The 12,500-nt window shown below is 40.9% G+C and overlaps 1 protein-coding gene across 2 annotated transcripts in view; it reads right to left on the bottom strand.

Annotated features, from left to right (window-relative positions):
* The window catches only part of pdlim5b (PDZ and LIM domain 5b), a 77,527-nt gene extending 73,086 nt beyond the window's left edge, over positions 1-4,441 (bottom strand). For both annotated transcript variants that reach the window (XM_076303137.1, XM_076303135.1), the window contains exon 1: positions 4,352-4,441. The gene's annotated coding sequence lies outside the window, so the exon portion shown is untranslated. The remainder of the gene's footprint in view (positions 1-4,351) is intronic.
* Positions 4,442-12,500: the final 8,059 nt, after the last annotated feature.

Consider the following 12,500-nt stretch of genomic DNA (forward strand, 5'->3'; position numbering starts at 1 on the left):
GGTTTGAACTAGCCAACTAGCTCCGCTGGTGGGAAAACACACGGGACTCATGAGTTGTAGCGCTGTCCTATTGCGTGCAGAGGGAATTTGAAAGACAACCGATTATCCCGCCCCTCGGACTGAGCACTGCCAACGGTGAGTCTCCAGACCCTACATTTTAATGTGGGTTTGGCTCGTCAGGCTAACTGAACTAAGACAGGCTGGAAAATAGGATCATAATAAGAACGATAAGAAAGATAAGTTTTAGACACATAATGACTTAAATAGCAGTAATAACAGTTATGTAGGGGGATTTGAATACCACACCCTATGACCCATGTCATTTAAACATGTTTTAAATTTTTCCAGAGTGTTGATGTGCTGTACTTGAATGTAAAAACATACCACAAATCAACTCTACATCTATACTAAGTTAATTTGCCCCATTATTTAAACACCAAGGGAACCCTCTTTCCCAAGAGGCTTTCCTCAAGGCCTGAGGCAAACCCTCAGCTAGTGAAATGCACTGCACAAGCCCAATTTCTCACCAAATGTCAGGTTCAGAGTTCAGACCTGAATAAGTCACTGATTTATGAGTCATTACAGAAAAGAATGGGCCCTAGTCTGTTTACTGGTGTCCCAGCGGTCCACACGTACCAGAGGTCTCTAGACCGCTGGGAGTGGCCACTAGACCAGGCACACTCACTTAAAGTAACCCATTTTAGTTTAGTTAGGTCAGAGAAATAATTATTTTCAAAGAGGCAAAGAACCACAATCTGTGATGACACCTGCTACACTGGCGAGGACTTTCAGTCAAATTCTAGATCATCAAACCACCTTATCTATTCCACAAGATAGATAGATAGATAGATAGATACTTTATTGATCCCCAAGGGGAAATTCAAGATCAGTTAAGACAAACAAATATTGCAGAGCCAGCGATATCCTATAAGTAAGTGATGTAATGGTTACAAGACAAATCTGTACACATGTGTTAATGTGTTTGTAAATATTGTATACATAGTTTATCATTACTATTGTGAATAGTAACATACACCATCATGTTACTATTCGCAATAGCAATGATAAACTATGTGTGGCTTAATGTTTAATTTATTTTAATTTATTCATTTTTAACCCAGAAAAAAATCAGGTTTCTGATAAAAAAAAATAGCAGCTGATAACATTCAGTGACATCAGTGAAAGAGAAAATGGCCTGGGAGTGGATTTTTATGGGCAGCTTCAACACTTGCACACATCTGTCTGTCAAGCTCTGGTGATGGATGGTTTATCTGACCTCACTGTCGGGTAGGCCACTGCCCGCTCTCTCTGCTTCGTAAACAGTAATGACTGGGTTGGGTTGAACAAACCAACCATGATATTATGCCATGAAGAGCATTCTAAGGACCACTCCTAAGGAAAGTGTCCACTTTCAAACAGGTTTCTACTTTCGTGGAAACGTTCATGTGGTTAAGTTTTGTATTCAAGGTAAGATGTCTGTTTCAGGCTGAAATAATCAAACTTTCTTGAAATTCAATTAAAATGTGGTATTTTTGCACTTGTCTTCAATTGCCCAGGTGCAGCAAATCACACTCATTAGAAATATATATTTAATCATATATTTTGAGGTGCACAGACATACAGTATATTTGCGTAATTTGCAGTGCTTACCCTGATTGCGAAACTACCCATAACTGCAAGTCTGTGTGTGGGGTAGCTGTTAAAAAAAGACCATATGAATATGTTTTTCCTCTCTCTCTCTTGGAGCTCGTTAACATCATGGATACAGCCAAAAACCCATTTCTTTTCTTCAAGGTGCTTCCTATCTTCAATTTGTTTTTCTATCAACCATAACCACACTATTTCTCACAGACAAAGAAAAACAAAATGGATATTTATTTTTAAACACTCTAGCTAAAATGACCTTCACAACCTTTTGTTCATGACATCCACCAAGATGGCTACACTGTGTCTGTTGCTTGCATCCTGTTGCAGGGATAGCCTCCAGAGAGAGCAGAGCTGGTCTAACGAGCTGCCTTTCATTCAAAGTAAAGTTCTTAACTTCTAAGGGCCCCTGCCTCAAAAACAGACTTGAAAACAATGGCTTCAGGTGACTGCCTGTCACCATGCGCGTAATGGTCTCTCAGGCTGTGTGGAAACTGGCAAGTCTTCAGACTGCCCTGTCAACAGCGTCGGCCTCCCTGTGTGCAGGTTCACACTGGACCAAGCAGCAGAGCTGAACGGGAGATGCCAGAGGCACACCCATGGAAAGACTGGAATCCCTCCGAAAGTGTTAGCACTCAGTCAGCCAGTGGCATCCATGCCAGACAAGAACGAATGCCATGTTTCTCGCAAAAAAAGCGTGTGTGAGGCTGAATGCATTTGGCAGTGCCTGACTTTGACCGTCTGTGTTGGATTTATGACCAAAGCCAAAAAAACAAAACACAAATAGCAATGTGAAGTATATAATGTTGGGACTACAACTGGATCAGGGGGAGGGTTGTCATGTTCCTATATCCTATTTTCACGATAAAATGGTACTAATTATAGAGCCTGTAAATGGGTGCGGGTGATGACAGAAGTGAACTACCAGGAGTCTGGGCTGTAATTCCACATCCCCTGATGAATGATGATGTTGGAAAAAGGACAGCTAGACCGTATGCTGCAGGACTGGAGCTCCGCGTCGATTCCGGAATTTTGACGAGTTTTCAGTATCGAAGCAGAAGTGGTCCGTGCTCTGACACGACTGAACTACTGACACTGTGTCACATATTTCACCAGGCTCATGTCTGCTTGACGTGTTTCGTTGTCAGTGTACGCCTTTGTACAGAAGAGAAGAACACTTATGCTGATTTGTCGGCTTAATCCGCAACAAAATTTTTTTTTTTTTTTTTTTGTTTGTTTTTTTATTTTTAAACCAAAACTTAAAACACATCTACCGCAGCAAGACACATGCAAATAACGGGTTGTTCTGCAGTTACAGGCATGTACCACTGCACTGAGTAAAGCAACCCTGAAGGCACCCTTACATCCAAACCACAGCCCAGCCCTGTTGTACTAACTTCAGTGAGAACACCTGTTTGATGGGGCAAGGACGGCACCACAGGGCAAGGCGTGGAGTCAACACCTGGCCAACACCTGGCCCTGACCCCCCGCTCCAATACTCTACGCACACGCACAAACGCGCACACACACACACACACGCACGCATGCACACATGCACACATGCTCACACACACACACACACGGCAGTCATGCAGACACAAACACAAACAGACACGGCAGTCATACAGACACACATAATCACACACATGCCCCAGCAATGCAGATCCTTCCGGTAGTACATTTTTGGCCAGGTAAACAAACAACTGATGTCCATGCTCACTCACATATGAAGGTCCCCCCCCCCCCCTCCCATGCCTCTCCTGCCAGTTAACACATAAAATGGTAAAATGTGTAACTGCACTTCAACCAAGTTCTACAATGGCACTTACACATACTGTCATAACCTGTCATTTGCGTTGGCATTTCCATAGGTTAAATTCAGCCAATGGCGCCACTTTAAACATGGTATACTGCCCAAACAATTTGACCTAGGTTAGGTCTATGCTACACACCAAAAAATCTGTCACATCTGCTCTGTCACCATAAATAAACTTTGAAAACTTGTGTCGCCAGTCGAAATGTCTTATAATAAACTACACACACACACACACACACGCGCGCGCGCGCGCACACACACACATTTACCTAGATTTGGTCAGGCCTACCTATCGCGTGACGCACAGACTGACAACGTCCACCACCAAACTCAACAGCATCGTCCGTCAGAACATTAGGTTACCTCATGTCTCTGCTTGCCTTGACACACCCGCCCCACCGACACTCGAGTCATCTCTTCAATGTATCGTGCATAGTAAAGCTGAGCATTTAGTGCCTTAATACATATTTACAAACAACTAGCGACGATAACGAGTGATAACTGTATCCTCATACTGTTAACAAATTAATGTAACGGAATGGTTGAGTGAGCAAAGGAAAAAGTTGATATATTAAGACCCAAGTGATATTGTTTTTACGTTATAACCATAGGTTATAACTAGGATATTTGGTTATTATCATGTTGGCTGCTAAAGACAGCGGTGTGAGTTGTTACAATAGGCAACAAATGAGAGAGATTTACTGGCTATTTCATTGAAGTCAATGAACAGGTAATCACATGGATGGATCAACTTTACAACCTACTTAGTTTACAGTTATTTCAGAAGTTATACATAGTTTATAAATATAATATTACGTTTGTCTGTCATACAATGTAACTTCTGGAATAGGTATTAACGTTCCATTTCCTGATAGCTGTCATTTTACCTACCTTAGAAAAAGAGTTGGTGAAGCCGTGTAAACGAGGAAGCTTGTGACCCAACGCTTAGCTGAGAACTGAGGAACGACAATTCGTACTTCCGCCTCAAACTCGTCTTTTCTCGCTGGCCGCGGGGAGGAGGGACACTTTCATTCGCGTCACTCGGGTTGATGGGCAGAGAGGGAATAAGCCCGGCCAAATTCACAGGAAAACTTTCTCAAAGCTTATGTGTGCACTGAAATATTGTTGTAATAAGTAAATGACCGTAACCTCTCCATGTTCTCATATACTTAATTTTGGCTATGTATAAGGAATAATGGCATGAGATATGTTTTTTTTCTTCTTCTGGGTATGAGGTGATCTGGTAACCTGATGTCAGTGAGATGGGTAGGCTATGGCGTGTCACTGACAAGTGAACTTTGGTAAAAATAAATTAATGGAGGATCATCTAATCGCACAGAACACAAACTCCACAGAATTGTCTGAGTCTCGCAGGTGCAAAGGCAACGCAGACGTGGGAATTTAAGCGTCACTGTGTGAAATCTGAAGAAAAAAACGAGACTGGGGAAACGGGAAAGCTGATTGGACGCTGAAGTCTATCCGTAGTAACTTACTGCAATTATTAGTTACATTGAAATCGTTTTGGGTGGTCTATATCAGATCAGATTGGCAGATCAGATTAGAGGGAAACTGTAATCAGACTCTGATATAGCACTCCCTAGTGGCGAAAGTTGGAAGCAAAATATCGAATCGTGCTTTATTTTTTAAAAGCTGAAGATATATTACCTAATATGCTCTATAATACGAGTGCATAATGGTAGCATTATCTGCATGCAGGGGCAAGAATCAATGAGCAAAATCCTGAACACGTGTTGAGAGGCGGTCTAAATACTCTCTAAAGTTCCTCTTACCTGTTGATGCTGTCTGTGATAAAATCACAAAACTATGCAGGAGGTGTGTCTATCTGAGGTGTCTGCCCACTGTGATAATGAATTGATGACTATGAAAGAGCTGGGGTGGGAAGAAATGACCAACACTCCAGCTTAAAAAAAACCCACAGTCTGGAGGCTTCCTTTCCTACCAACCACGCCCCACCCCACCTCAGTCTGTTTCTTTGAAAGGCCTGATCTCACAGTTATCTACACAGCACTGCTTATTATAGTGGCCACATTCTCCCTGGTTAAAGGTGAAAGCAACTGAGCACTATAATGTACTTGTTTTGAATACAGTACACTCAGCACAGTATAGGCCCACCAAGTAAAACATAACATTGTTTATGGTCCTGTACTGCTCTCCAGTGGCAATAAACAGAACAACAGTAGCCCAGTAGGCTACAAGAATCCAGGGCCATTTTTCCTAAAAGGCAAAAGGATGTAAGGGTACTTTTTTCCAGGGAACTGATCAGGGTATTGGATTTGTTTGTGGCACCTGTATAACCATGGGTCCTTAGGGGTTAAGTAGACGTGTGACCACACACATCCCTTTTCACCATTTTTGGATGGGTGCTGGATAAGAGGAATGACTCCAAAAGTAATGTAAAAGAGAGTGATCCGCACACCATATAGCTCCCTTGAAAGGTTTTTATTTTATTTTGTGTGCAACGTTTTGAGCCCCTGGCTCTTCCTCAAGCTACCCTATATGGCCTGAAGAAGAGCAGCAGCTCTGTGGAGGAGGGGGACCTGGACAGGGCGAACCAGTTGAACCACTTCTACAACAGGTTTGACTGCCCTGCTCCAGCTCCAATGGCTGTGGTCTGTCCACCACCCCCGACTCTGGCAGCCTTGACAGGGACATCAAGGAGGTGGTCATCCCCCACCTTACCTTACCTTACTATGCACAGAGAATCACACAGGCTCAGTCCCTGCCTCAGTCATTGCAAGCGCCTCTTGATTGATTAATCACCCACTATGTGGATACTGTTTTTAGAATTGATTTAGATTAAGTGTTAATTAGTTTAATTTGTATTTTGGTATATTTAGTATATTCTTTATCTTCTACTGTCCTTTTTGCTTAGTTGTGTTTTTTATATTATATACTTTTAATTACTTTTTCTGCTGTTAGTGAATGTGTGTGTATTGTCTGTATGCTACTGAGACCTTGAATTTCCCCTGGGGATCAATAAAGTATATCTATCTATCTATCTATCTATCTATGATGTGTGGATTACTCTCTTTTACTTTTCTTTATGGGTTAATCCATTCAAGTCTACTGATTTTCAAAACTCCAAAGAATCCCCAAGTCTTTCTTTTTTTTAAACTTTTTTTTAAATAAAGACAGTGTGCTCTAATCTTATGTCTGACATCATTCAGGTGTATTTGGTCAATGCATTTTATGTTACACTTAACCCTTGTGTTACCCTCAAATCTTACCGACATGCTTTATCCTTGGGGTCAATTTGACCCCAGCTAAATAAACCCTGAGGAAATGATTAATTCATATTGTTACCCATTAGGGTGCATCATTTGCCCCACTTTTTTCAATTTTTTTGAAAATCAATCTGTACCTAGAATAGATTTTTTACACTAACTAAATTAAACTTCCATGAGAAATTTTATAAAATTCTATTGATATCTAAGGGGTCCACCGAGCCTCTGAAGTTTCCAACTAACAACGGACATACAAATATCATTTTTTTCTTAAATAACGGCAAAAATAATAGATCTAGCCCTATAATGTCAAAGAAAGTTGAATATAAATATGTACATTGTGCATCATTTGGTGCCAGCTGTGTGTCTCTATCTTTATTACTTCCTGAGATATGGCAGTTGTCATTTCACATGGATTTTCATCATTTCACATGGATTTTCCATAATAACAGCATGAAAGTAAGTTATCAATAAAATCTTAAATTATATTCCATTAACTAACTTTACCCTATTCTAGAACTATGAACACCTTACATTTCAAAGTGTAAGACAAACTGTAAACCTCCTACAAACATATTATATGACTGAGCAAATGGGTAATCCATGAATAGATAGAACATACAGTACATAATTCTTAATAACTAACCACCATATGATGTTGATGTTTTAACATCAAAGAGCACACACTCTTTACATGTTTCCCTTCCTCTTCCTCAGGTTTGGTGTTTTCTCTCTGTCTGCTTCCACCACCTGCAGAACATTCTGGTAATGTTCTTCGCCTCTTGCAGAGCCTATGTAGTCTGAGCTTCACATTACACTGTCATTGACCACATTCATGGACTCCAAGTGAATCAAGGCCTCCTTGTAGGCTGGGTGAGCAGGCCAGGTTGAGATGTCAGTGGTGAGGAAAGCAGGGTCCAGCTGCAGAAGATGAAAGATATACCACAAATCAGGTCCCAGGTTTGCTAGTGTCGTCTTTTGGGTTATCTTTCCTGGAAATTTGGGCTTGCCGAAACCTGAGCCATATCTGTCATTTGGACATGTGCAGGAGGTAGATGGTTTGACAGCAAGCAAGCTGGTGCCAGGGATTTCTTGTGCTGAAGTACCACTGGTGTCTCTCAAAGGCCTTCATTGCACTCTTGGAGATCACTGCTGAAACATGTGAATACCGAAGCAAATTCTTGAAGAACTGCAGGTCGTTCCATGATGCGTCAACAGCCACTGAACACTGCAACCACCAAGATGAGGCCTTGATTCACTAAGAGTCCATGCATGTGGTCAATGACAGCGCAAAGCGTAATGTGAAGCTCAGCACAGACTACATAGGCTCTGCAAGAGGAGAAGAACATTACCAGAATGTTCTGCAGGTGGTGGAAGCAGACAGAAAGAAAACACCAAACCTGAGGAAGAGGAAGGGAAACATGTAAAGAGTGTGTGTTCTTTGTAGCGCTTCGGACTTGTAACCGGAGGGTTGCCGGTTCAAACCCCGACCAGTAGCAAGGCACCTACTGTAACCCCTCACTGCTCCCCGAGCGCCGCTGTTGTAGCAGGCAGCTCACTGCGCCGGGATTAGTGTGTGCTTCAGCTCACTGTGTGTTCACTGTGTGCTGAGTGTGTTTCACTAATTCACGGATTGGGATAAATGCAGAGACCAAATTTCCCTCACGAGATCAAAAGAGTATATATACTTATATTTATACTTATATTAATATGAAAAAAAAAAGGATTTTCATATAAGACCATGACTGGACTACCTTCACATCTGCTTTTTATAGATATTGGGACAAAGAAACGCTAAAAATAGGGGAATAATGCAATATTTTAGAAACCAATGAAGCTAGAGATATCAGACTGGTACCAAAAGATGCGCAATAGCCACATTTATATTCAACTTTCATTGACACTGTAGGCCTAAATGCATTATTTTGGAAGTTATTTATGAAAAACTGATTTTTCCAGAGCGGGGATACAGGCTCTGCTAAAAAGCAACTTTAGAGGCTTGGTGGACCCCTTAGATACTATTCAATCCAGCTAATATTCTACACATTTTCTTTTCATTAGTATTGTCACATTTTAAAATTGGGTACAAGTTGAATTTCCAAAATTGGGGCAAATGATGCACCCTATTACCCATTGTTACCCATTTTTGTGACAGGTACTTAACAAGAGTGTAATAACCACCATCAAAAGCCCTACAAAACAATCCCACCCTCCCACACCCCTTTATGAACCTTGGAACTCTGGCTGCACTCAAAAAAATCACTCAAAAAATCCTCCATAGATATGCATGGGGTTAGTTTGTAACGCCGTTGTCTACACATATCCCACCCCTTCCTCAGCAAAATGTCGACATGTGAATACATTGAGCCAATCATGTGGTGTGATGTGAATACATTGAGCCAATCATATGGTGTGTTGTGAAGACATCGTGCCAATCATGTGTTGTGAACTCGCTGCTGGAACAAGATTGGTGTCGTGAAGCCTTGCGCACGCGCTGCCGAATAGGATGCCCGGCAATGAGTGCCCAAAAACGTTGCAATGTGGCCGCCAAGTGGAGGGACTTGCCTAAAAGGACTTTGCTTATATGTAATACTACTTGTGTATGTAATAATGATAATAACAATATGTTCTCATACTATTACAATAATAATATCCATAATGTGTCAAATATTCATGTATCCTATGTTTCATACAACTGGGGTCAAACTGACCCCAAGGAACATCAATGTACAAAATATTTTTACAGGACATTGAAAACATATTACTGTACAAATTTCATGCTAACTCTGTTGTACCCTTCAATTGAGGAAAAGTCATGAAACATGAAGCAAAAAAAAAGTGAACCATATATTTTATGATATTAAACGTTGCTAGGATAACAGGAGGGTTAAAACTCTGCCTAAATCAGGACCTGATACTGATAGAACTGAATGATTCGAGAATTGTAGTAAAATATTTAATGGTAATTGTTTTTTCTTATGTTTTCGGTAAAAGGTAAAAAGGTAAATGATTTACCAAGTAAGCTTAGGGACTCCTAAACAGGGGCGTCACTAGACCTTATTCACTGGGGCACGTGCCTTAGTAAAAGTCTCCAGTGCCCCAGTAAAATTCTAGCGCTGCTCTCGCTGGAAACGGCATTCATGAGCGCATCTCAGTGCCTGCTTTAGTCATGACTCGAGCCTGTCACTTACCAGCCAATAAAAAACAAACAAGGAAAAAAACAAAGGGGCCATAATAGCCAATCAGAAAATAGCACCTCTGTAGCTGGGTAAGATTGAATGCAACAACCAATGAAAATCGTTCACATGATTCTTCTGAGTGTTTCGTTGTACAGTGGAAACCGCTGGAGCTCATCACATCACTTTGAGCGCAGAGTAAGTCGTCCCCTGTTTTAATGTTACAACAAATTCACAACTTGTTTGACAGAAAATATGACAAGTTGATCGATGTTAGAGAATGTTGCCCACATAATTAGCATCTGTTTTTCAATGCTTAGCGTCAAATTTGTAGCCTAAATTTAGCAACAGTTTACCAGCTTGTGCTCTCTCCCTGACACACACACTTACACCATGCGTAGGCTGCATGCACACATGCGGACAATTAATAATGATTTATGTATAGTGTAGAGAGAGTCCTGTAAAAGTAGCCTATACGGTTTGTGAAGCTGTCCTACTGTAAAACTAAACATAGCCTTCTGATAAACTATTCAGAGATGGACATCAGAAAATTCTTCCTGAACAGAGGCAGGAGAGGAACAGTGAGGAGAGATGAGGAGGACGAGGGAGGTATGATAATTGCCACATTAACGGTAACATTAACATTTATGTTAAAGTGCCAGTGCTGTGATTTGATCAATGGTTTAATGGCAAACTTAAATGTTTGCTGCATTTGCAAATGTAGCCTACAATAATCTACACAGACTCTGTGTAGATTATAGGATACATTTGGAAATTATCACCAAAAGTCAATATGAAGGCTTTAGTAGGCTATTTAAGCTACAAAGAACTGCAGTATTGCCAGGATGACTATAGAACCCTTGCCTGGGAGGGAAGTATATCTCAATTTTTTCCCTTAGTAGGAAAGCCTATTAAATTCATGCAGTGAGGCCTACTTATGCCTATATGTTTGGATGTTGCTGGATAGTGGTTCTTACAACAATTGAGGGAGAGAGTGCCGGTCCTACAGTATGATAGTGACAATAATGATTTTGAAGCTTGTAGCCTACCCGTAGGCTAGCCATTTATTTCATATTGATCGCACATTTATTTTTATATTTTTATTTTTTTTATGTATTGGGGGTTGGGGGCCTGTGCCCCAGCAAAGCTCTAGGTCTAGAATCGCCCCTGCTCCTAAAGGCCTAAAGCAAAATAAATACAGGACATCTGTGCCATGGTCAATGTAGGTGTGGATCTGGGTGCTCTGCCCATTCTTTTATCCAGGCCGCGATGATCTGAGGGAACCGACGCAGGCCTTCAAAGAGCCAAATGATGCAGAGCTGAGTGTTCAGAGTTACATGCTGTCAGTTGACGCCCATGCACGCGGAAATGGCAACAGCTTTAAGGTCACGGGTCGTATCCAAGATTAGCCAGGTTGAGTTCCAGGTCGTTGGTCAATGAACGCCTGGTGTAAGACCTCTATAAGACACCTAACAGCTTCGCTGTTTATCAGGTCGGAGAGAGAGAGATTCCTTTGTCTTTTACCAGAACATAGGCTTACCAGGAAATGTGTGAAGAATCAGACAAGCTTGATAAATATAAACACAGTCTGACATTTAATCAATGACACCCATGCTTGATCTTAGTTTATTGAAGTTTCAGGGTAGAGAAAAATCTGTGGTGCTTTGCGGTTGACTTAACAAAGTCAGTAATCTTTCCACTGACATCTGACTGCACAAGACTGAGACAGCAGCTCAAGAACTCTGATGGTTTTCTATTACTCTAGCAGGGGTGTGTGTTCTTGTGTCTCTCACCTGAACAGGCACACCTTATTAGGAAGTTGATCATTTTTCTGTGAGTATCTCTTAACAGTTTCTCCAAGAGAGACACTCTGTATATGTCACGGTTTGTATTTGTTTATGGTTATTGTTATAATTCTGTCAAATTGTATAGTCTATTAATAATACTGGTATCTTTAGGCTATTAGATTCTACCATAATTTGCTCATTAAGGTAATGTTTATTGATGTCATTGTTAGTTGCATTTGCCATATCAAGTATGTCTCCCCTCTTCTACTGCACTTTTACCCCCCCCCCCCATAAATGCACAAATAGGCTGACACCAGACATAATTTCACTGCATTTCTTACATCCAGTAACTATGCATGTGACAATAAACTTCCTTGTATCCTTGTATCCTTGTCTATGAGCACTGCTCCTTAGGTTGGGACTTCATGGAGGTTTATCATGAATGATGGCACTGTCACTACATGCACTACACATTTTTGACAGTTGGAGGAATATATCAGCCTGATATTTGACTCACTCAAAGTGAGATATTGATTCTCATAAATGGACAGTCAGCCAAGCTAGTCAAACACAAGATTAAGAGAAAATATCAGCTTCACTGAAATTGAGGACTACCCTCAATGAAGTTCTGAGAATACATAAAGGTTGAATGAATGAATTAATGAATGATTGAATGGGGAAAAAAAAAAATATTCAGTCAAGAAAGAGAGATGGTCACTCGCTCCACTGGTCATCATCTTTCATAATTATGTTTCAACATATCACTTCACTGTCATGACTGATAAGGGAGGGAATTATTTCAGCAGATTTTACTGTTATTGTTGAAAACAAG

Source organism: Alosa pseudoharengus, unplaced genomic scaffold, assembly GCF_046254945.1.
Source record: "Alosa pseudoharengus isolate Yale_2024_CS ecotype anadromous, Long Island Sound unplaced genomic scaffold, YU_APseudo_1.1 YU_APseudo_1.1_scf_24, whole genome shotgun sequence".
NCBI lineage: Eukaryota > Metazoa > Chordata > Actinopteri > Clupeiformes > Clupeidae > Alosa > Alosa pseudoharengus.